The 23,940-nt window shown below is 41.7% G+C and overlaps 1 protein-coding gene across 2 annotated transcripts in view; it reads right to left on the bottom strand.

Moving 5' to 3' along the window:
* Positions 1-23,940, bottom strand: part of SGCD (sarcoglycan delta) — a 315,825-nt gene that overhangs the window by 256,555 nt on the left and 35,330 nt on the right. Inside the window, exon 1 of one of the 2 annotated variants that reach the window (XM_033073248.1) lies at positions 8,081-8,144. The exons of the other annotated variant lie outside the window; for it this stretch is intronic. The gene's annotated coding sequence lies outside the window, so the exon portion shown is untranslated. Of the gene's footprint in view, positions 1-8,080; positions 8,145-23,940 lie in introns of those variants that run through there. 2 annotated transcript variants of the gene reach the window in all.

The following is a 23,940-nucleotide window of genomic DNA, read 5'->3' as shown; positions in this document are numbered from 1 at the left end:
TGTCCTGCCCTAACCCTTGCACTGTTCTTAGAGACAAAAGAAATCAGGATTGCTATTTAAATCACACAGCATGCAACACACTGGAGAAAAACTAGGAATTTTAGGCTTTAAGAGGTGATAGGGATTTCCCTTGAAGGTGCAAGGTTTAAGTGTGGATGCATCCCACAAGAAAAATGGAGAGCACAGAAAAATCTCTGTTTGGGCACTTTAGAGAAAATCACAGTTGTAACACAACCTTGGAACCAAACAGCAGTCTGAGGAAAGCCAGCCTCACATCAGGACAATTCAACACAGGCTCTCCCCAAGTCCCCTCTGGTCAGTGAGATCTATTTTCACTGCTGTAAGAATACCCAGCCCTCAGCAAACAGCAGAAACCAGCATTTGCAGCAATTAGAACATCACTAATTACAAAGGAACTCCTAATAACTGCAGGCATTTCAGGCTGTACAGCAGCATCTCAGGACAGGTGCCTGAGCAATCCTTCTCTCACTGCCTGTGGGATGAGAACATTAAATGTGAGACTGCTGCAAACATCAGTGTGTTAAAACTGCCCGCTGCAACAGAAATGAACAATTGCAAAAGCCTTTGTCAAACCATGTGGAGCACTTTCTAATACTCTAACTGTGTCAGAGGAGCTGACCTGCTTGCATTCCAGCAGGAGTTTTGAGCTGACTTCAAGTCACACACAGGAGTTAAGAGAATGAAGAGCTGTGCTGGAGTTGTTTTACAAAAGCAGCCAACAGCGAGGGCTGCTTTTGTTAATGTAATCATTATATGAAAAAGATGTCAAATGCTAGCTTTTAAGCCAGCTGAAACTTCGTCTTGGGAAAAATGCTCTTTGAAAGTTGCAATCACTCCAGCTGCCTTCAAACCAAGCATTTTAGACCAAAAGAATCATTTTAGTTTCTTTTTATTTTCCCCTTCACACAAAGCCCAATTATTTCCTTGCTATAATATGATGGTTCCACCCCTCCATATGCTGGAGGATGTCCACCTCACCCAGTACCCACAGATCTCACCACACACCCAACCCATGCTTCAACTTCCACTCAAACCCATTCTTGAAATACCTTCCCAGACTTCCAGCAGGAATTTCCCCATCCAATATTGTTTCCACCAGCTTCTGAAATCCTCTAACTCTACAGCCTCAATCCCTCCTCCTACTCCCAGTAAGGTTCCTGCCTCACAAATAACTCCCCTGGACCAATCTTACATAGGCAACCTTTAAGTCCAAACTCACCTAAAGCATTTTGATAATAGAAAAGCATCTAGGTGTGGATTATTTTATACCTAAGTGAAATGCACAGGGAGATAGAGCCAGACAACCCCAAGCATAACTTATCTTTAAGCCAGTGTGACAATCAGAAGAAACAGCACAATCAGAATCCCCCGTGGCTCCTCCATTAATATGAGACTTTGCCTACAGCAGCCGTGGAAAATGGCATCGAGGTTTGTATGGTATTTCACATCAGCTGAGGGAGTGATACTGAAGGTCACAGCAAAAGCACTGCATCTGCCTCAAGTTTTACTCATAGCAGCAGAGGAAAAAGCAGCCAAGAAGTTTGTCCAGAAAAAGTTTAAAGAAAGCTGCAAGGGATGGAAGAGATCTCCAGAGGAGACTTTAAGCAAGGTGAGGTGTATGTGGCAATAAACCCACAGCTCAAAAATCACTCACAGGCATAAGCACTCAGCTTCTCTCTCCTGCCCATTACATCACACTGCCCTCCCACAGATGAGAGCTGTGGGAGAGCTCTGTGCCAGCCAGAGGAACAGGCTGGGATGAGTGGGGAGAGATTAATTGAAAACTGAGAAAGAGGAGGATGCTCAAGATAGCAAGCAGCAGCTCAGCAGGGCAAACAGAGAAGAGAAACTGTGCTCACAAAGCAGATTTAGAGAACTGGGTGGTGAATGTCTAGAGTCACTGGGGCTTGGGACTGCAAACAGATTTCCTAATGATGGAAGTAATGACACTCTTCCTTCACCCACACAATCCTTGCTCCTGGGGTGATGAGTCCTCTCCCCAGAGCCTCTGGCTTCCACAACCCTGAAAATCAGAATTTTCTCTGAGCTTCCTTTCCCATTCATAAATCAGAGCACAATGCCACATATAGCTCTTGGGATCTTCCTGCAAGGAATACTTTAACTATTGTGAAAACTGTGCAAATATCACTCATGATAACACAAAGGATACCAAGACTGTCACAACAAGAGGAGGTTCTGGTCTTTGCATCTTCAGGAGAAATTAAGTCATTTGTCACTAAGAATGAAGCACCTCTTTCTTCTTCAAACTAAGAAAGTTACCTAACTTCTAATCTGTGCCAAGAGAACAGTTCTCACAGGTTAGGAAATAATATGTAAAAAACTAACAAAATTCACTGGTACTAGCCCAGACAGAACCAGACCTGCCACTCTTGCTCTGTCCTGAGAGATGAGACCTACAGGGACTCCTCACAGATACCACAGATCTAAGAAAAATGAACATGCAATGCCCATTGTCTCTCCACTGCTTTAGAACAGTTCCTCCTGTTCAACCCAGAAGGGTCCTCACACCCCATTTAAAACAACTCATATGTGTCTTTAGAGTAGATAATTCTTCTCTTTTAAAGAGGGAAGTAAATTAAACTCTGAACCCTAATCACATTAATAGCCCCGCCTGACACTATAAATCACTGATGCAGCATTTTGTTCCTGCCCATAAATCACTGACACCATGCCCTCCTGCAGAAGATTCCTTCTCCTTAAAAGCATATTAATATATGCTTGCACCCAGTCTCCTTTTTAAATACACTGGCTCACACTGTCAGCCTTCCTAGTGCTCTAGGCACCAATTTCAAATTTCATAATCAATGATATAATTTTCCTTCGTGGCAGTAATTTGATTACTGCTCTTGGGTGTGACAGGCATTTGTGACCATTTCTTCCTGCCTTCATCTGAAATTCCTAATCTTCCTTCCTTCCCTCCTCCCTGCAAAGCCTGTGCAAAATTGATAAAATAACATCAATAAATCAAGGCTCTTGCATTTTCCCTGAAGTGACTGTATTCCAGATTTCTCCCCTGAAACACAAACAAGGACATAGTTCATCTAGTTCAACAGCATGACCAAAAGGGGTATAAAATGATGATGATGTTTTGTGGCAGTTATTGTCAGTTTAGTTAATATGACTGACTGTTTTTCCTGTGCAAGCTGTCTCTTCTAGATTACCCTATCTTTGAAATAATCACCACTACCACCTAACATTTAGTAATAATTTACTCCACAGCAATTGGTATGACAGAGTCCACACCAGCTGAAACAAAATTGCAACATTCAAGGGAAAAAAATAATTAATTCACATTTGTTTCTGACAAGTTCAGAGTCCCTGTTGACCAACCTGTACACTGCACTGTTGAAGTACAGTACATTAAGAATTTTTCATAAACAGCATCAAAGGAACAGAGTTCAAACCAAAGTTGCCACTTTCTTCCCATTAATTTCAGAAGTTTCAATGACAGCAAGAACAGGAGGCAAGAAATCTGTGTGTTAATCAGGCTCTAAAACAAGCTGCAGAAAGACGTCTGCCCATCCCTGAATTTGGCTGATTTCATCAACCACACAATTCTTAAGGACACTTAAAACCACTTCCATTTCCACAAACATCTGGAGAGACTGAAAGTGGAATGCAGATGATAGCACCTACTGTGTTTTCTTTCAAGTTTTTTTTCCAAGGTAAAGTAACTGATTTCTCTCTTCCTCTAGCCCCCATTAAAACAAAACCTTCCTGAGACAGGCTGGGTATCACAGACACATTCTCTTAGCCTGGGCTGAATAAAACAGAATTTGATATTTCCCCCTCAGCCACAATGTTTGTGTGAGCTAAAATACTGCATGTGTGATACACAGATTTAGAACATGGAAATTTAGTACAGGTGACCTTATTCAAAAGACAGATTTCCATGAAACAGATAATTCAGGTTTTTTTCTCCTAACTGCTTTTTTAAAGTACCTGATTCAAGATATTTAAACATAACTTGTGAACTCTGATTCCATAAAGTATTCTGTTCTCCCCTGAGGTGCCTTAGAGAACCACACTGACCTAAGGATTTCCATTAAACTTTTATCTGCAAACACTATGCAATGGTGCTAATTTACAACTGCACAAGAAAAAAGTCCATAACTGAGACAAAAGTAAATGCACCACACAAACAAAAGAAGATTCAACTTTCAGAGGCTGAATTAGGGCAAAAACAATTGTCCAAACTGCCATATTTAATCAATATAAATTATTTATCCTATGGGAGAAGAATATGTCAAGAGCTTGTTAGGTTGAAGGAACCATTAACATGAGGAATCCCCCGTAAGTCAGAAACAGTTTTTTACTCAGAAGAATTGTTAATCTTTTCCAGGAATTAAAACCCAAATGCTCATATATGAATTTTGAAAAGGCTGAAGCAGCAGAACATAACTGAACCAAAATTTTCTTTGAAAAGAGCAATGCACAATGAATAATTCCTTCTTCTCTCTTCTATTAATTCCTTCTTCTTGACATTCTTATTTCTATCATAAATTAGCTACAATTTTCTTTTTCCACAAGATGAAACCTGTGCTAGTAGACAAGTTCATATTCACTGTGAATTACATCCACGTAACGTTTTTTCTTGCAGATTATTTTCACAGAAATTCCTTTTATGCAAGGTAGAAACAATTCTTCTACAATGCCACAGCATACGTTTGTTTTACTCTTTTAGTTTCTAATTACTGAGCTAATAAAGATACTCATCAATTAAATGTAAAAAGTGATTTTGAATTTAAAATTATCATTCTGACTTCAAGCTACATATATGCAGCTTACATGTTGCTTTGGCTCCCAGATGGAGCTGAAAAGAAATAGCAGATCTGACCTACTAAGCTGTTGGAGAAACTATTGCAGAAAAGTGGCATCACACTTTGCTGCTCTTCAAAACCATTGTCCTAGTTTGGAGGACAGGTGTCTGCTGAGAAAGGCAGGAGCCTCTCTTTGAAATGGAGAATGTAAACCCCCTCCCTCCAAATTATTATCATTTTGAAATCAAGAGGCTCTCAGGCAAAGATATGGGAATTAGGAATAACAGTTCTTTACTAGGGAAATTAAAATAGAAATACAGCACTACAAAGAACAAACCCCAAACCCTGACACAGTCAGAGTACAGCCTGACACCCGTCAGGCAGGGTGTTGGCAGCAGTCCCATCCCATGGTGGCTGCATCCTCCTGCAGTGACAGATGTGGCTCAGCTGGAGCAGTGCTCCTGTACAAGGTGCAGTTTCCCTCCGGAGCTCCAGTGGTGATGTGGAGCAATCCCGTTTCCCTCTGGAGTCCAGTGGAGAAAGGGGCTCCCTTAGTGTCCCAAAACCTCTGTTATATCTTGGTAAGAAATGTTGGGCTCTTCCCCCTGGCTGGAGCAACTCCCAATGGGATGCAGTAATTTTATCAGTGCCACAGTGGGACTCAATGGCCATGAGCAGAAAATGACTGGCTGGAGGAAGGATGGGTTGTGAAAAGATAAAGAACACTGCCCCAGCTGGTTTCAATGGATGGCTCATTAGCAGAATATCTCCCATAGAGATAAGGATCACTGTCCCCATCCTCAACAGATGGTGATAGAACAGATACCTTTTATCACATGCTGTATTGTAGCCCAAGACAACCATCTATTTGTTCAGCATCCCTTTCAGACTGAAAAGATATTACCGTTTTTCCTAAGGCCAATGTGCAAGGAATTAAAAAATAAAATACGAAAATAATATCTCAAACAGTGGTTGGATTGATACTATTGCAAAAATCTATATTCCCACATCTCTATTTGCCAGCATCACAGTTTGTGGAACAGAGAACAATTCAGTATTTCAAAGGAAGCCAATAACCATCATGAGAGCTCCCATGGGTGACATTACTTAATCTGCAGTTTCATCTTCCAGAGGAAAAAGGAGCCTACAAGGAAAAACTATTTCCATAAACAAGAGTCTTAAAAGGTGAAGAGAAAAAAAAAGGTTTTGGGTAAGTCTCAAAATTCTGGCACTTCTGTCTAACAATCCTGGTCATGCCCTTCCTCCCCTCCAAGAATAATTTAAAGCCAATGGAAGCTCAAGACTTTGGGAAATGCAGGTCTTGGGGAGCACTATATCAAAAGGGGCCAATAGGAAGAAGGAATTTCTTTATTTCTGCTTCAGGCTCCCTGTGGCTCTTTCAAAGCAACAGCAATAACACTTTACACCTCCCAGAGCATGTGCCCCACAACACACCTCACATGAGCAACTCCATCCCTGCCAGAACAAATGTTAAAGCAGTTTGTTACTCCTCATCCTCCTCTTTGATCATTTCAAAGCTTTGAACAGTAACAGACTGCCGAGGAGAGAGCTACCAGCACCGACAGGGAGACAGGATCTGCTGGAGCTGATATACAGCACACAGAGACAGCGTGCAAGGGATCTCCAAGGGAGGAAAAGCAGAAGGAATTGCAGGCACTTCATCCTACAAGGATCAACAAATCCCACAGACAGACTGCAATTGCATGAAATTGTTCTGCAAAAGGAAATATAAGCAGAACAGAAGTTACCTGCAATTTCATAGTTCTCATTGAAATGCAGCGTACATTTTTAGGAGGCTGAGGAAAAAGGGCATTATTTATGTCTGTTTGGAGGACATAGGGAAAGCAAGAAGGGAAGGGAGGAAAATTCTCTTCTGCCATTTTTGAGACCAGGCAAGTGGCTTTGCTAAATAAACAAGGTCTTCAAAAGTATACTGATAATGTTTTAAAACTATAAGCAAAATCTGCATTCCATTGGTAAAGCTGTAAAACTTGCCTGGAGATTACACATGTGTTCTAACCACATTGGTTCCTCAGAACTGACCCATAAAAGCCACAGCAATTACTGACAGATGCACTAAAAATTTCTGACTCGCTTTTTGGGGGAACAAGCCATGGATTTGTACTTGGAAGCTATTCCAAAACTGTTGAGAGTCATGCAGAATAAATAGCCTTTTGCTCAGCTGCCAACATACCAGCCCAAAAGCTCGACGAGGTGACTTCAGACAGAAACAAAAAGCCTCTGTGTTTCTACCTACTACAGCTTGCACTAAATTCCCCTCTCTGACACACAGGAGCTCGGTGCCAGGGAACAACAATGAACTCACAGGCCAAAGGCTCACATCTGCTGCTTGGCTTTGAAATCCTTCCTCGCTTTTACAGACTTAAAATCCAAAGGATGCCAGAGCCCAGGGCCACCTGGAGGACCCCACTGACCACTCTGTGGCCACACAGACCAGCCTGGAGACTTTTACTGCTCAACAGCTTCAGGTTTTGAAGTGCTGCTTTCCCACACATGGTTCTATTGCCAATTCAAGACCTGAGTCTCCAGAAATCTCTTGTTGGTGCCCATCTGCTGGGATTAGAAGGTTCAAGGTGCCTCAAAATGTTAATTGGGAAAACAGGAAGACAGGTCATTCCACAATCCTCAAACACAGAATCACATGAACCACAGAACAGTCTGGGTTGGAAGGTACCATAAAGATCATGGCAGGGAAAACACCTGCTAGACCAGATTGCTCAGAGCCCCATCCAGCCTGGCCTTGAACACTTCCTGGGTTAGGATAACACACTGCTTTTCTTACTGGAAAGGAGATTAAATACAAAACTATCTCCTGTGTAAGTCTGTCCATCAGAAAGCGTTTCAGCCTCGGTCATTACCTCACCCAACCAAGCCCCAGCCTTTAGAGCTGAGGGCTCACCCTGCTGCACAGACTGCCCAGGAGTTCCCTCTGCAATGGAACCACTAGCTGTAAGGTGTCCCCTCTGCACCCAGCTTTCAGGACCAGTAAAACTCAGTTCCCAAAAGAAACGTGGTGAGCGAGCACGAGCAGCCTTTCAGCTGTGACAGGAAACCAGACACAGGGTAATTCTTGTCTTTATTCACACATCATAGACTGACTGCAGTCATTCCAAACACTCGCCTTTTTTTCTCTGCAATGCATACCATATCATTACCCCCCGAGAGGCCACTTTACACTTGGCTCTCCTGCCTCCTTTCTCCTGCTTTGTTGGATAAAGTTATATGGAAAATAATACCTAAGTGGCTCCGCATCCTGCAGGGAAGTAGCTTAAAACATCACTCAGTCTTTCTGAAAATTTTCATGCCACTGCAAACAAACAAAAAAAGAAAGTCAGTCATTATACCTCAAACTTGACAGTTTCATTTGGACTGAAAACCATAAATTAAGTAAAAAATATTTATTTATTCAAACATACGGGTTTGCTTTCCACCAAAACACTTCTGACAGCTGCAAAGATGACAGTAACCTGTGATACCTGCTCTGCATCACCCTTGTGGCTGTCTTGTTATTTCTGGAAACCCAAAAGGTACCTCCTGAAAAATCAAATCATTCTGTCCTAATTAGAAGCTTCTGAAGACAAACTTCAATTGGGATGTACAATTCCCGCACATTAAACACCAACTCAGAAAGCAGTAAGCCCTTCTCAGCATGTCCTTCAGATGAGAGGTTGCAGACTTAAAAACACCAGGTTTAAAACCCAAGCTGAAAACTCTGCTGTTTAATAATGAAACACAGCAGTTGCATTTCAGCTTCTAGAGTTTTTCTAGTAATAAATACAACCCTGACTGCAGCAACACAGGTTTTGAGAAGCTTCCTCATAGTCACCAAGTTTTACAGGACAGGAATTTACCCTCTCAATGCAAACGTGGGGGTGACAAACCCTTTCTCCTCACACACCTGCTATGACAGGAGGGGATATAACTGCATTAAAGCCATCCCAGTCCCTTTTCAGGGATGACTCTGATTTCTAGTCTGGTAATCAACCACACAGTTTGTGAACAATCAGGTCAAAATACCTTAAGTGCCACAGGTTCCCTGTGTTCATCTTTGTTGGTAGAAAACAGGAATATTAACTGGGCTGATTTAGATTTTCTGCAGCAAACTCTCAGTGCTTAAAAGCACCTCAGAGTCAAGGTCATTGCAAACAATGCAGGTGCATTACTGCTGGACAAGCAGAAGTACATGGAGGGGAAGTAAGCACTTCAGATCCTGTTACTCTTCTCTGATCATCTAATGCTGTTCATAATGCTAATCTGATCATTTATTAGGGATGTGAGACAATCCATTCCTGCTAGGCAAGGCAAGGACCAGCAACCAAAACACTAAATTAAGGACTATTACTAACTTAATTTCCATAGGAAGTTAGTGTTTTCATTTGTGGCAAAAATTTAGTTGCTTGGTACACTTCCCTGCAAAAACAGAACTTGTCTGGAATAGGCTAGGAACTAGATGCAACCTCATTTGGGCTCTAAATTACTGATGCAAACTTTCCAGGGCAGATATCCAGTGATTCAAGATCAACAATCTGACATTATTTGTGCCTGTGTGCTACCACAAGCCAAAACATGCTTTTGGACTTTTTGACAGCATGTGTGGTTTAGGCAGCAAAAGCATTGTGCCCTGAAACCAAACAGCACCAATGGTTATATCACATCAGCACACAGTTTCTTAAAAACACTTGTACTCTCAATTTTCTCCTCCTTAAAGGGAAGAGACAAGGCTGTAAGTCTCACAATCAAAGTACTGCTTCATCACATGAGGAGGATTTATTTTTTACCTTCTGTACAAGTACTTAATAAGGCAACTCCACCATGTACTTTTATTTAATTAAACAATCTCCTGGTAACAGAATATAAGACCTCTATAAAACAATCTGTGCTGCTTCTAGCAGCATGCAGCTGAAGTTATACAAATTACTGCATCTCCCTGTGCTACTCTCCTAAGTGGTGTAAATTGGCACAATTCTGCTGAGTCCTCTTGATTTACACTAAAGGGTGGTTGATTCACATAGTTCCAAGCTTTCAAAAATCACAAAAGCATATTTGACATGCCCCACCTGAGTAAGATGTGAGGCCATTGTCACTGGGGCAGCACATCCCCTCCCAGCCCCCTCTCCCTCCCTGCCAGTCATTTCCAGCACCAGAGGGATCCCTTTGGGCACCTAAACCTCATTTCACAGGAAGCAGTAACTGCTTCATTAAGGGCTTTAATCACTTAAAAATTGCTAGAAGTAGTAAAAGGGGAAAGCATGTAAGTTCCTCTCTTAAATGTAATTAATGTGTGATGCTCTACTCTTGACTAGAACTACACAGGTAGAACTCCAAGCTTCAAGGCCCTCCCTGTCCTGATGCCTCAGAGCATTCCAGCTGAAAACTCTTTGTTGTTTACTCTTTAACTTTTAACTGAGAGGCCCTGAAATATAATCAATGCTCATTTTTGAAACCCTACAATTTTAATTACCATTTTCAGAAACCCTCTATCACATGTTTTATGTACAATCAATGCTGACCCATAAAGGGAAAGCACTCTCACATTTTGGTATACAAGAAGTTTGCTCTTTAAGAAGAAAACAATCAATTACTGATCATCTAACTGCCTCTGTGTGAATATCTATTGCTCTTCTGTTGTTGCAGATTCAACTGCAATATTCAACTGGGAGAAAAAGGGATTTATGTCCCAAGAAACATGGTTGGGACATACATGGAGTTATGTCCCAAGAAAGCAAAAATACTGCAAAACTTCACTTCTAATCTGTTTAGTATAAGATTTCATTTATGTTGTTACTTAGGGTGGTAGATTCTTATTTTTTAAACCTACACACAAAGCATTGTTCCCCGTTTAGCAGCTAAGGGGGCAAAAAAATAATTAAAACTTGCAACACCACAACTTGATCAATTTGTTTTGACACTGTATCCTTCTAAATCATTCTTAATATGCTGAGATCTGAATGCAGGCTGACACATCAAGATACCATTGTGTGAGAGTTGTCATGCATTGAAAGAAAACTCTTCATATATGCAACTCTGGTTTTAATATGTTGTAGCAGATAATGCCATAAGAAGATTTTCTGATTGAGTGTTACTTTTTATTTCATCTGAGGTGGGGGATCAATCTGCAGTCTTTTCCTAGAGGCATTACAAAGTATCCATGAGAAAATTACTGCCTTTAACACACAAGAATAACACTTTCCAAATTAGCACACATAAATACGAGGCATAAAAAATGCAGTGACAGACATTGAGGGAAAAGATGTGCCAGGATATCCATGTTCTTTAGTTTTAGTTCATTATGGATAGGTTGATAATATGCTAAAAAAAAAATCCACCTTAAATTTCTGTTCAAAACCATTAGTTGAATTAGAAAAAGTAGTACATTTGTACATAAATTGGTGTTACCAGGTACATCTCAGCCAACCAGCTGAAATCAATAGCATTTACACTTGCCACTCAGAGGAGATGAGCTAATAGGTTTCTATTTGGCACTGAAGACTTAAATATAGTAAGAGTAAGCCCAACTTCTTATTTTCTCTTCAAAGGACCTGCAACTGCACATCACAGGCAGGCACCTGTGTGGCAGCAGGCTAAAGAACATCCATCCTGGGGAAACAACATGCAAATCCCAGCATCTGTAAAACAGATTTGCACAAATATGGACAGCTAAATCCAGAAACAGAATGTAAGTACATACAGGCTATGGAACACTAAATTGAGCACAAAATTTCCACAAATCTTATTACTTTAAAATATCAGGTCACAAAAGCCAGTGTATTCTTGGAAACAAGGCACAGCTCATAGTAAATACTTCAGTATTTTTTGCAGCCCAAATGACACCCAGCTATGTTCCATTACTTCCTATCCCTACAAAGTCAAGTGCAGCTCAACCAAAGTAGAAGAAAAAGTTATTTCATCAGAGGAGAAAAAAAAAAAAGAAGAAAAAGGAAAAGAGAGCTGAACAAGCTTCCTCCTTTGGAGGAAGAGTGAAGAGAAGGCAGCCATGGGGTCTTGGGCTGCCTGATGAGCCAGCAGGCACCAGCCCCAGCCAGGAAAGGAGCAGAGCACTCCTGGAGCCACAGCAGCCTGCCTTGGCTCTGCAGGAATATTCCACTCTTCACCTTCTCTTCTTGCTCCAGCACTGAACCTTGCATGTTAATCCCAAGAATCCTCCTTATTTAATAAATGCATTAAAGTCTATTGATTTTCAGGGACTATGAAAGGTCAAGTCAAAACAAAGCAGGGACATTTTGCAATGCACAGGGTTGTAAACAGGAAAAAATTTTTAATGAGAGTAAGTGGTTACTGTGCAGATTGGAGAAACTTCAGCCAGTCAAATTCATGTCTAGTTACATGGATATAAGCAGAGAGGAATTCCACTTGGGCCAAAACTTCAAGCAATACTCTCTGTGGTCTTATCATGGGTTTTTATTTGCATGCCCGGGAGACAAATCTTATTCTCAAAACCTCAGACATTATTAGTATTTGTTTAAAGGCCAGGAAAGGCTGCTCTAATCTTTCATTGTGACCTCCTGTTCAATACAGACCAGAAGATGGAAGCCAAAAGCTTCACCACCCAGTTCACAGTGGAACAGGGATGAAAAGTGATCAAAGTGATCCCCTTCCACATCCAGGATATCCCAGATCAAAACAGGCAATGGCAGGGAAATGAGAAGGAAGTATGTGCCCAATTTTTAATATCTGTGATATGAAATCTTTCACACAAGCTAATTTATGGAACAGTCATATTTTCTTTTTCCAAACTTTCTCATTCTACTCAAACCTGCCCACAATGAAAAATGATGCTGTGATTAGAGGCATGCTTAATTACTTTTCAGCAGTAAAATTTTATGAACCAAATTTCTACCCTAGCCTGTGTATTTTCTTATTTGTTTATATATATTCATAAATATGCAAAGCCATTAAGATGATTATTAATTGCAGCAGAATGCAATTAGGTGGCTTTCCACAATAGCAGTCTTTGAAACTGCAATGTGTATTCACTGTTTTTCCAGCACCTGGCTTCAATTATTTAGCTCTTTGAGGATCTCTGTTATCATGATATAATGAATGTTCTACTTAAATAGCATCGCTACCTGAAAGAAAGAACACTGATCTATTACTGCATTAAGCCCAGCCATGTAGTGAGTTGTGTCATATAATGAAACCTTCACAAAACTGATTGCCTGCAGAGCCTCACACTGTTCAAATGTTAGCAAGTCACATTCTCTTTTTGCCACAAAGCTGTCATCTTTTCCTTCCCCCAAATAATTCCCCTTTAATCTTTTTCACAGACTTTTGCACCAGTGCTACTTAATTTCCAAACTAATATTTTAAAAGGTGCTGATCCAACTCTCCCATGCACACTGGATGAAAAAGGGTGTGCCTGCAGCAGGGAGAGACCATTTATAAAATTATGGACACTGCACACTATAAAACACCCAAAATCTCGTTAGCAAACTGCCTTTTCAGGAGTGACTCCTCCAGAAAGGAGAACTCTTTTTGAAGGTCAGCAGCCTGACCTCACTGATGTTTACAGCACTGACTTCCCCAGCAGCCACTTAGAGGAGGCTTTCAGCATCTCACCTCAGTAAGTGGTGGCAGCCTTCATAAAGGGCAGGATATTGTTACAGCTTGCAAGAGCTGACATTAACTTTTAGCCTAAGTGGTGAATTTTACCTCCAAAACGATCATTTGCTTTTGAAAGCATGCGCTTAAATCATTTCAGCTTCCCCTGACCCCACTCCCATTCCGTGCTCCTCTCTGCCACCCTCCCACAGGTGTCAGTGCCCACCCCTCCCTTACACACCTGCTGCAAGAACTGCAATGCTCACTTAGGAACACTTTGCCCAACTATATTGTTGTCCTCTTTATTCAACTTGCTAACAGAGAGGCAAACCTCAGGGTAATGAGGACAGAAAAAGCACAGTTACAGGGCAGCCCAGAGGCTGCTGAAGTGAACATGAGCAAGGCAGCACAAGCAGGGGAATGGCTCCCAGGAGGGGATGCAAGGAAGGCAACAGCCAGCCCTGCATAAAGCCAGTCCTGCATAAAACCAGTCCTATATAAAACCAGTCCTATATAAAACCAGTCCTGTATAAAGCCAGCCCTGCACAAAGCCAGCCCTGCACAAAGCCAGCCCTGCACAAAGTCAGCCCTGCACAAAGTCAGCCCTGTATAAAACCAGTCCTGCATAAAGCCAGCCCTGCACAAAGCCAGCCCTGCACAAAGCCAGTCCTGCATAAAACCAGTCCTGTATAAAACCAGTCCTACATAAAGCCAGCCAGGCACAGGCATTTAGCCTGCACCATTTCCACAGCGTGACTGCGTGGGAGATGTGAAATGTGGCAAGTGCTCCAAGAAATCTCCTCAAGTCTCTCTTGGGATTTGGCAGAGTTTTATTGGGTTCTGTTCTGGTAACAGTAAAGCCAGCTGAAGGCACACCTGGGTGCTGGGGAGCATTGGACTTCAAAGATTTACAGCATCAGGGGTGGTGCTGCTCCCTGCATGCAAAACACAACTTGAATTTCTTACCAAAATTCTCAGACATTTTTCAGCCTCAGCTGTGTGAAAAGCCGTTCTAAGCAGATCACCTACTGCTGGCCTTCCCTCTGTGAAAAACGGAGCTGTTCCTAAAATAGTATCATGTTATACTGCAGTGCTATCCAACTTTGATCCTGTAATCCCCTCCAAGAGAGGAGACCCTGGCACCAGTGCCTGCAGCCCACTGACAGCACAGGAGCCACCCACAGAGCTGCAGTTTCAGGAGGAAGGATTTAAGGACGTGGTCTGGGGAGCCCTGTACATCTACAGCAGGAGAGGGGACTTGTGGTGGCTCACTCTAAATGCAAATATGTTTTTTTTCCCTTGCTGTTCAGTCAAAATACACTGATGCAGACCCACTACCTCACCTGAGATTATAATTTTAGGGCTGTATAACTTTATCAAAAAACATCACATTCCAGTCAACTTTTTTCTTACTAATGCTCCTTGCATTATTGAAGAAGAAAGAAAAAATCAAACAAGAGGAAAAAAAAAAATAAATAAATAGAAAGAAATTCATAGTCCTATCTGCTTGCCCTAAAGACTTATTTACTCATCTGCCTCATGTTTGGGACAAATACCTGTTCCACAGAAACCACCTTCAGAAGGGGGAAAAGGCATTCCAGTCATCATTGTATTAAGATGGAGATCACCCAGCCAAAATACATGACATGAATAAATGCAGTGATTAGCTAAAAGGAGACAAGTGAATTAGCAGACAGCATTCCTACTGCAACAACTATTTTTTGCTGTGTAATACAAGATACCAAATTTACTTTCCAATTTGATTTATAACTTCAGAACTAATGCAGCAATTAACTACAAATTGACAAGTATGTTTTACTAGCAGCCAAGATCTTAATTTTAAAAAAAAAAGTGAACTTAACACAAAGCTCTCAAAGTACTTTGGGAAATAAGGATCTAGTAAGAGGTCAATATTGTTAAAACTTTTTGCATTGGTATATGAAAATTTAACACATTAGAATAGAACTAAGCTGAAACTAAATGCTTTAATCAAATCCTGCTGACATCATTTTTGCTGAAACAATTTGGAAAATCAGAGAGATTAAAGCTGAGATCCATTAGTAAGATAGCAAGTGAATATAAAGATACTTTCTTCAATTTCTGCTGATTCAATTTTGAACACCTACAAGATTAAAACTAAGGCCTAGTTAGAAGATGGCAAGTGAGCACAAAGTTATTACTCTTCAAATCACTGAACTTCTATGTGAAAATAATCAATGAGAAATCACATTAAAGCTGCTTTTCACATTCATCAGATTATTTGGTAAAGATGCTAACAAAATTAAATCCCTCCTTGTACGATAATACAAAACAAATACAGAATTATCCAGATCACAAAAAAAAACCATTCCAAGATACCAGTCAAAACCCAGAATCAAACTTGTAATGCAATTCAACAAAGTATTATTAAATTAGGCTCAACTGTGGAACAAGAGACTCTGTCCCTAGTGCTGGCTGTTCCACACCCTGGCACGCCGGGATGCTGCTGGGAAATCAGCCAGGTTGATTACTGTTATAAGAAATCTTTTATTTGGCTCTTCAAACCACTGATGTCAGCTCCTTCCACTCTTAAAAGAGCCCATATTAGACTACACCTAAGGGAACAAACAGAAGGATTACAAGCAGGAATTAAGGAGAAACAAAGCAGTGGCAGTGAAGTGTATGGGATGATACAGAGTGAGAGGAAGATGGGACCTTCCTTTGGGTGGGAATGGGCCACTGAGGCCTCAAACTGAGCTTCTCCTGCTGCCCACCAGGCACAGCCAGCAGTGCAATAATCCCTAATCCACACCCCAAATCCCTCCCTAACTCCTGCCTTCCCAGTATGCCTGGCTGCAGAGCAAAATCCCAAACGTACAGCAGTGGGAGCCTCATCAGCCAGGTACAAACCACCTGGAAAATACAGCTGGGGTAAAAAACAGGATCCTAACTGCCCAGCAGCAAAGGAAAGCAGCTGCTTCAGGCCCCAGAGCAGCAACCAGATCCCCAGTGTGGAGCCCAAAGTGTATAGCAGTGCCTGAACAGCCTTCCTGCTGACCAGGGATCCTCCTGCACACCTCAGACAGCAGCAGAAACTTGCACCAAGAGCATATTCTGCAGTTTAGAGAGCATCTGGTAATTCCACTGCTCCCTGCCCTCCAGCCTGAGATTGCAGATTTTATTTTTCTCTGATTCTAATAGCACTGAATTAAGATACAGGTTCTGGCTGGCAGCCTTGAGTGACCTTTTTAAAGGCCTGAAATAGATTTAAACTCAAAGTCCCTGGCAAAGGAAGGCTGGCAGGCCAAACAGGGCTCAGTCACAGCAACACCCCCACAGACCAGATAGGATGAAAAGGGCAAGGCTCCCAAAATATGGCTCTGACTTTGAAATTCAGATGACAGGGTTTCTCTACATAGGGTATGTGACAGTTGCCTAACACAGCAGATCTGGTCACCCCTTGAAAAAATTAATCAAAGTTTCCATAAAGACAAGCTTTTCCAATTCTGCCTTCATAACTCTGCTGAAGGGGTCCATGGGTTCCAGAGCCTTTAGAGGGAACAGGCAGACTGAAGCAAACCCATCCTGCAGCTCAGAGCTACCAAAGTGACTTCTCCTCTTAGTGCATAATTAAATAGAATGCATCAAATCCAGCCATGAAGCAAACAGAACTCAGAACATATAGCTGAGCACAAAATAATTAGTTATAAAAAAGCTCTTCAGAGCTCTTCAGAAAAATAACATAGCTGGATGAGGTAACTTTATTAAAAGTCCAGAGGAAGGCAGGTTGATATGATGATTTAAATATTATCACCCTAGTTAAAGTTGAAAACCCTGCAGAACGTAGCAGAGATGAGCAGAGGCCAGCAGGGGTGTCACAAGGCAGTTCTGTGCCTGTCAGACCCCACGTGGCACTGCACCTCTGCTCCATCACTGCTCCAACCTCTGCAAAGTCACAGTCATTTAAGGACATTAAATATTCAGGGGAACCTGAAACATCCAAGTGAATCACTACCCTATGCAGAATGCCCCCAGGGATTTCTCATCTTCTGATTGCCAGTTTAAGCCATGGAGGAAGATGAAGGAGGCCAACAAAAAGGCCAAGGAAGGCGTGGGCAGCTGTGGGAAGGAGCACCATGTCCTGAGCACGGTGCTTCTCTCCAAACACACTGCAGGGAGTGGGGCGGCAGGGACTGCTCCAAGCATCTCCCTCTCCGCAGCTGTGGCTGGAGCAGTTGCACCCAGACACAGGCAGAATTAGCACAGCTGGTTCACAGATCAAGGCACCGTGGAGCTGAACTGCAAAACTACAACGAAATAAAACAGGATGGCTGTTTACCTTGAGCCTGACACCTTCGTTTTTACTGTGCAATCTTCCGCTTTACCAGCCCAAACTGAGAGTCAGGGAAGCCCTAAAACAAAACTGCAAGGAAACCACTTAAAAACCATCACACACCAATAACAGAAGGAATTTAATTCCATGTCAGGAAGAGATGGAAAAGGGCAAATATAATGAGAACCTGCTGTTTCACATTTCATGAAATGCCCAGCTGTGTCAGAGAGAGAGGACTGTGCAGCTGTGTGGGGTATTTACTGCCACTGTGACACCTGAATAAAAACCCATCACTTACAGGATCACACTGGTTTGGTTATCTTTTAATTTACTGTGTTTTTAAATCACCCCTAAATCACCACTTCAAAGCACAAACCTTGGTTCTTTTATACTTTACAGCAGCACCACGTGCACACTGTACACATGTAGCTGGTCCTTCGTGTGCTTCTCATCATAAATAAGATTATTAGAGCAGCTCTTCACTCACAGCTCAGGGCCACACTGCACCAAGCCCAGGACAAAGAAGCAGAATAGCCTCTGTCTTGGGCAGCTCCCCACCTCATTCATCTGCTCCTGTTCACATTTATCTCACTTTAACAAGGCAAAACCAGTTTCTATTGCTGTGTCTGCTGCAGCACTGAACATTAGTACTTAACAGCAGCTTTAACTCATTTTGTCTAATTTGAAATCTCAGATTTTAAAAAAAGGTAAAAAAAAAAAAGAAGAATCTAAGTTTTCAGCAGCTTTTGCTTTCAGAAAGTTTCAAAGTGAGTGAGATCCACTTAAAAAACAGAGACAAAAGGCCTAAAGGGCATGGACTGAAAAAAAAAATAATACATAGAGGCTGTAAGAGAATTATATGACAAATGTAACTGAAGCCAGCACCACTGAATGAGTAAAAACCATCCAGCAAAAAAGATTGTGTTAGGGTAAAAATGAAGTGTGATAGTCCTGTCACCTTTGGGGCTTCAAGGGATGAGCAATGAAAAGTCCTGGATTAGAGCTCACAGAAACCAGGGCTGAAAGGGACCTCCAGAGGTTATCTAACCCATCTCCACAGCCCACGGCAGGAGCAGCTCCCCAGATATCATTCCTGACAGATGTTTTTCTAACTTATTCTTAAAGACCTGCAATGATGGAATTGCCACAGCCCCCATAAGCAGTCTAATGGTATACTTCATCCTAGAAAGTTTTAGTCTCTAAAGAAAATCTCTCTTGCTGCAATTGAAGCCCATCCTTCCTCACCTCATCCCCCACGGACAAGGAGTGTTTTCCCTTGCCTGTGCAGCAGGACAAAAAGGCAGGAATGACATGACAGACTCAACCACTGGGTTCTAATTTTTGTCACTGCTGCTCCTTCTATTCAGTTTGTAATCCTGATTTTTGGGATGGCAGGCTGAAAGTAATGTGTGGCAACAGGACAGAAACTTGAATGGATCTGTCCTGTCCACAAATGGTTACTCCTGAACACAGGAGGACGTGGACCTGTTGCAGTCAGCCCAGAAGAGGCCATGAAGATGATCATGGGGCTGGAGCACCTCTGCTGTGAAAACAGAGTTGAGCTTGTCCAGCCTGGAGAAGAAAAAGCTCTGGGGAGAGCTTCAAGCCCCTTCCAGTGCCTAAAGAGACTCAGAGAGCTGGAGAGGTACTTTGGAAAAGGGCAGATAGCGATGGGACGAGTGTAATGGTTTTTATTTGAAAGAGGACAGGTTTAGCTGAAAAGGAAGAAATCCTTCCCTGTGAGGGTGCTGAGGCCCTGGTACAGTGCCAGAGAAGCTGTGGCTGCCCCATCCCTGGAAGTGTCCAAGGCCAGGCTGGACAGGGCTTGGAGCAGCCTGGGACAGGGTGAGGTGTCCCTGTGTATGGCATGGGAGCTGGAATCAGATGAGCTTTAGGATCCATTTCAGCCCAAACCATTTTCTGTCTCTATGTGGATCCTCTCTTCTCTGTAAAGATGAAGGGAGAATCATGACTCTTCCTCCCATGACCACAGAGTTGATAATTCTCTGAGGATACTGAATCCAGCAATTCTCATGTCTCTGACCCTTTCCAAGTCACAGGCTCTTGCCACTGGACAACACCAAAAAATGGGAAGGGGGGAAAACAACAAACAAAATAGAGAACCAGCTGTTGACCATGTTTTCAAGGGACAAGTCTCTAGGTAAACATGGGAAAAAAAGTCAATTTTCCAGTCAACTGAAAGCTGTTGGCTTGATGCAGATACTGGCTGGAAAATTACAATGGACTGTGTTATATAGGATCTCTTGCTTGACCTGTAATATGATGGCATTAAGCGTGAGTCAAGCTGGGTTTTGAGAGCAAGGAAACAGGAGTTGCTGAGAGATATATTTTCTTAATAAACACAAAATTGTAAGTCAGTATTTTCTGGATATTTATATGACACCATTTAGTAACATCATGGGAATGAAAGCTGTAGGGGTTTCATATTTGTTTGGTGAGCTTTCTTTGTGCACTCAAATCCAAAGCTTCACATCTTCAGGCTGTTCTCCCCAAATACGTGGGCAAGCATCTTTTCTAGGATGAGAGCTCAGATTTTTGCTTGATCACACCACTCTGACAGCTAAGGTATTTCTAAAAACCACTAAATATCTTGGAATTCATAGCACCGTACAAGCACTACCAACAGGAGACTTCCTAAGGCTATCTCTGACTCAAACACTACTTTTTTTTGTTTATTAATCCAATGACCTGCTCTGTTTCCTAATGCCAATTAAATATCCAAGAAAAGAGATGAAGGAGGGACATAAAAGTTTTTACATTTCCCTTATGCCTTCCAGCCAAAAGCTTGTCCCCTTTTCTGAGACTTTTATAGTCTAGGCAGGTCTCAGCAGCATCACCAGCCAAGGGAGAGCTCTTGCCTAAGGAACTGTCTGCCTAAACTCCTCAATTTATTAGAGCTTACAGACATCAGGGAGCAAAGAGGTGCAGTCAGCAAAGATAAGTTGCAGAAGAAAATAAAAACCATTCATTATACACACAGGTCTTGACTGCAGAATTGAAAGTTATGCAAAATGAAGAGCCCTGATTAATCATTAATTATACCATGTATCTCACAAAAGCCATACATTCACTTTACCAATTTGAAAGTCACAGCCAAGATGACGTGGTCACTCAATCCCACAGCTTCAAAGCACGCAGTATCAAGTTTTCCCCCTTCTGGATCAGTTCCCTCCTCTGATCTCTTTAGGCACATTGACTTATTGCAATTAGGAATACACATTTAGCAGAATCGAAATTAATGGACCTACATAAAAGAAGTGCCTGGCTCTCTAAGCAATCCCAATGCCAAACTCCTTAGTAAGGAAAAATTTCCATTCAAAGTAATGGGAATACAAAACACTTTAGTCTTGGTCCTTTGGGATGGATTTTTAGAAGCAAGTTGTTTCTACTTCAGTACCAAAGCAAGCAGGCAGACTTTGCTAAGCAGTAACTCCACTGCCATGCTCACCAGGTGCTAAGGCCTTGTAAAAAATGTAAAAGAAAGTGGGTTTAAATGTGCTACCAGACCTGTGGTGTTCAGTGACTGATCTTGAGTCTTCTGGAGAAAAAAGGGGAGGAAGGAAATAAAAACCTAACTGTACTTGTAGTCTGCTTTCCTTCCTCCAGATGGATTTCTTTCACCCATCCAAAATTCAGACCTGCCCTAGTGTTCCAGCTAAGAAAACGAGATCAAATGCCATTGTCATGAAGACATCCATGGGAGTTTGCAATCCCCTTCATCGAAATTTTAACTGGACATTGACATGCTCAAAATTAGATGTTGTTTTAAAAATAATTTTAAAACCCCAAAACAGAAGACTCCTGCCATGTTCTCCGAGTTCTTTTCAGTCAAGACTTGCCTTTGAGTCAAATATGTCTCTTAATTAACAACTAGTCTTCCAAAAATTAACAAAGGAAAGCAGTACTAAAGGCTATGGATGTTACAAAGAGAAACAAGAATAATGTTGTTAGCTTTTTGCTATGCTAGATGAGACATTACTGTGCCAGAGGCACAAGTAATGGAAATGTACTTTTATATAAATCTCCTTTCTTTGCTTGGATTATTTTAAATGACTCGACTACAGTGTATATTAACCTAGCCACCAACCTTCCTGCAGTCAGCTTTCTTTTTACAGTTTATTAGGAACACTGTGGAATAGCCAAAGGATGGTGAATATCATCACACTCTCCCTTTGCTCATTAAACACGCGGAATGGCCGTGCAAAAAACTGAATAAAAAAAAATTCTGGGAGGCAAATCTTCTGTCCCTGTCATCATATATTCAACCCTTTGCACCAGATGTGATGTACAAGCAGAGTTCTCTCCCTCTCTGAATTGACTTCTAAATGCCTTTTTTCAGAAGCTGGAGCCCACAGTGTGACTGGTCAAGCTAAAACAGATCAGGGGGTCAAGTCAGAAACACTCCATATTTCTCAAAAACACCTTTTCCTGATTTTACCTATTTGTTCCTACTCCATCCCAAAGCTGTGCCCAACACTGCCCAAACACACAGCAGCACTGCTGCATATTTTATTTTCCCCTATTAAGGTTACATGTTGCGAGGTTTCACTCCCCCAAAGAAGTACAACTGTGTGAACACATGACAATATTCAAAACCAAGAGCTAAATATCTTATCACTTTCTCTTCCCATCTGTAGCATTCAACACATTTCTTAATTTTCCTACCCTAGAGCACAGATAGCAGTATCCTACTCACTCTGCAAGGGTACAGGGGAAGTTCAGCATTTAGCAATGGTGAGAAAATTGGTTTAGATCCCTGAGGGAAGGTGCTATAGAAGTGCATTCAATTCAGCTGTAATTCAATCCAGTTTGCTGGAGATGAAAGAACACAAAACACTTTCAAAGTTAAAGGGAAAGCCAGCATTTATTTTATTTTTATATGTGTGTCTACATATATAGACACACACACATATGTACATAAAAATAGTTTTATATAAACATATATTTATGTATGTTTGTATAACGTATTTTATTTTTGTGTGTTGGTACATATACACACACATCCACACCTACAAACACACACAAAGCCTTCAAATTTTAGGAAGTGAAATTTCTAAGGAGAGCGCTGAAGGACAAGGTTAGCATAAGGCAAGTTCTGCCAGGCTTGCACTGTATGGAGAAGAATAGTTAAAGGTATTTTCTCCTACTATCATCTTTTTTTTTTTCCTAGGGATACGAACAAAACAAAATCAAAGCAATTAAATCATCACCTTGAGGGAAAAAAAAAACCAGTAATTGTGCTTAATCCTCTGAGTTGCTATAATGAATACACCTAATTTACTTTGACTAAGAGAAAATATATTTTTTTCCTCCAAAGCTGACAAAGGTTGAATTCATAGAAACCAAAGTAACTCCTACAGTACTTTTCTCAAAAGAGAGGGGGTAAAATAGCCCATGGTGTGTAATTATCTAAAGATAAACAACCAGGAAAGCCCATTCCAAAGGTACCTGAGATTCATAATGCTGGAGAGCTCCCAAAAGGAAGAGCCTGCAACAAGGGCTCTCCCCATCTTTATCTGCATAAGGCAAATTGCAGGGTGGGGAGATGGGTTGTCCCATTTAAATTCTGCAGTGTTGATATTTTGTCCCTGGAAGTTCAGTTCCCAGCATGAAAACTCTCCAGCTACACTAAACAAGGCAGAAGAACTGGTTCAGACAAGCAGATTACAAATCTGCTCCTCTCTGACCTCCAGCACCTCGGAAAAATTGGGTGGATGAAAGAGCTGCTGGAGCTGTGGCCAGCAGATCTCCCCAAGCTCCTCAGCCTTGGCAGAATTACAGGGGCAACTTTACACATGGATGAACTGTTCTGGAACAATCTTTCTAATGCAGCTGACACAAACAGGCTTTCCTCTAACACCAGGGAAGCGTATCCCACATTTGTTTCTTTTGCACAGGATTCCTGCCGACAGCCCAGTGACATTTCTGGAGGAGAGTTTGTGCCAAGAGTGGCACAGGGGGCAGTGAAGTCTTGGGGAAAACATGAGTGGGTGAGGAGTATCCAGAACCAATCTCCAGGCCAGACTTTCTCAAGGGCACTCCTGTAGAAATGTGGGCACGTTTTTGTGGGGTACCAAAGAGCTGAGGAAGCAAGAGACTCCTTTGTCTGTGGGACTGCTGAGAGACCCTTCCAGAATACTTGGTTTAACATTTCAACACTCAGTGATGCATGTTTCCTCAGTGACAAAAATAAAGACAAGCATT

Source organism: Catharus ustulatus, chromosome 15 (genome assembly GCF_009819885.2).
Source record: "Catharus ustulatus isolate bCatUst1 chromosome 15, bCatUst1.pri.v2, whole genome shotgun sequence".
Classification (NCBI taxonomy): domain Eukaryota; kingdom Metazoa; phylum Chordata; class Aves; order Passeriformes; family Turdidae; genus Catharus; species Catharus ustulatus.
Note: the sequence above shows the minus strand (reverse complement) of the source record. Positions and strands in the feature narration are given on the sequence as shown.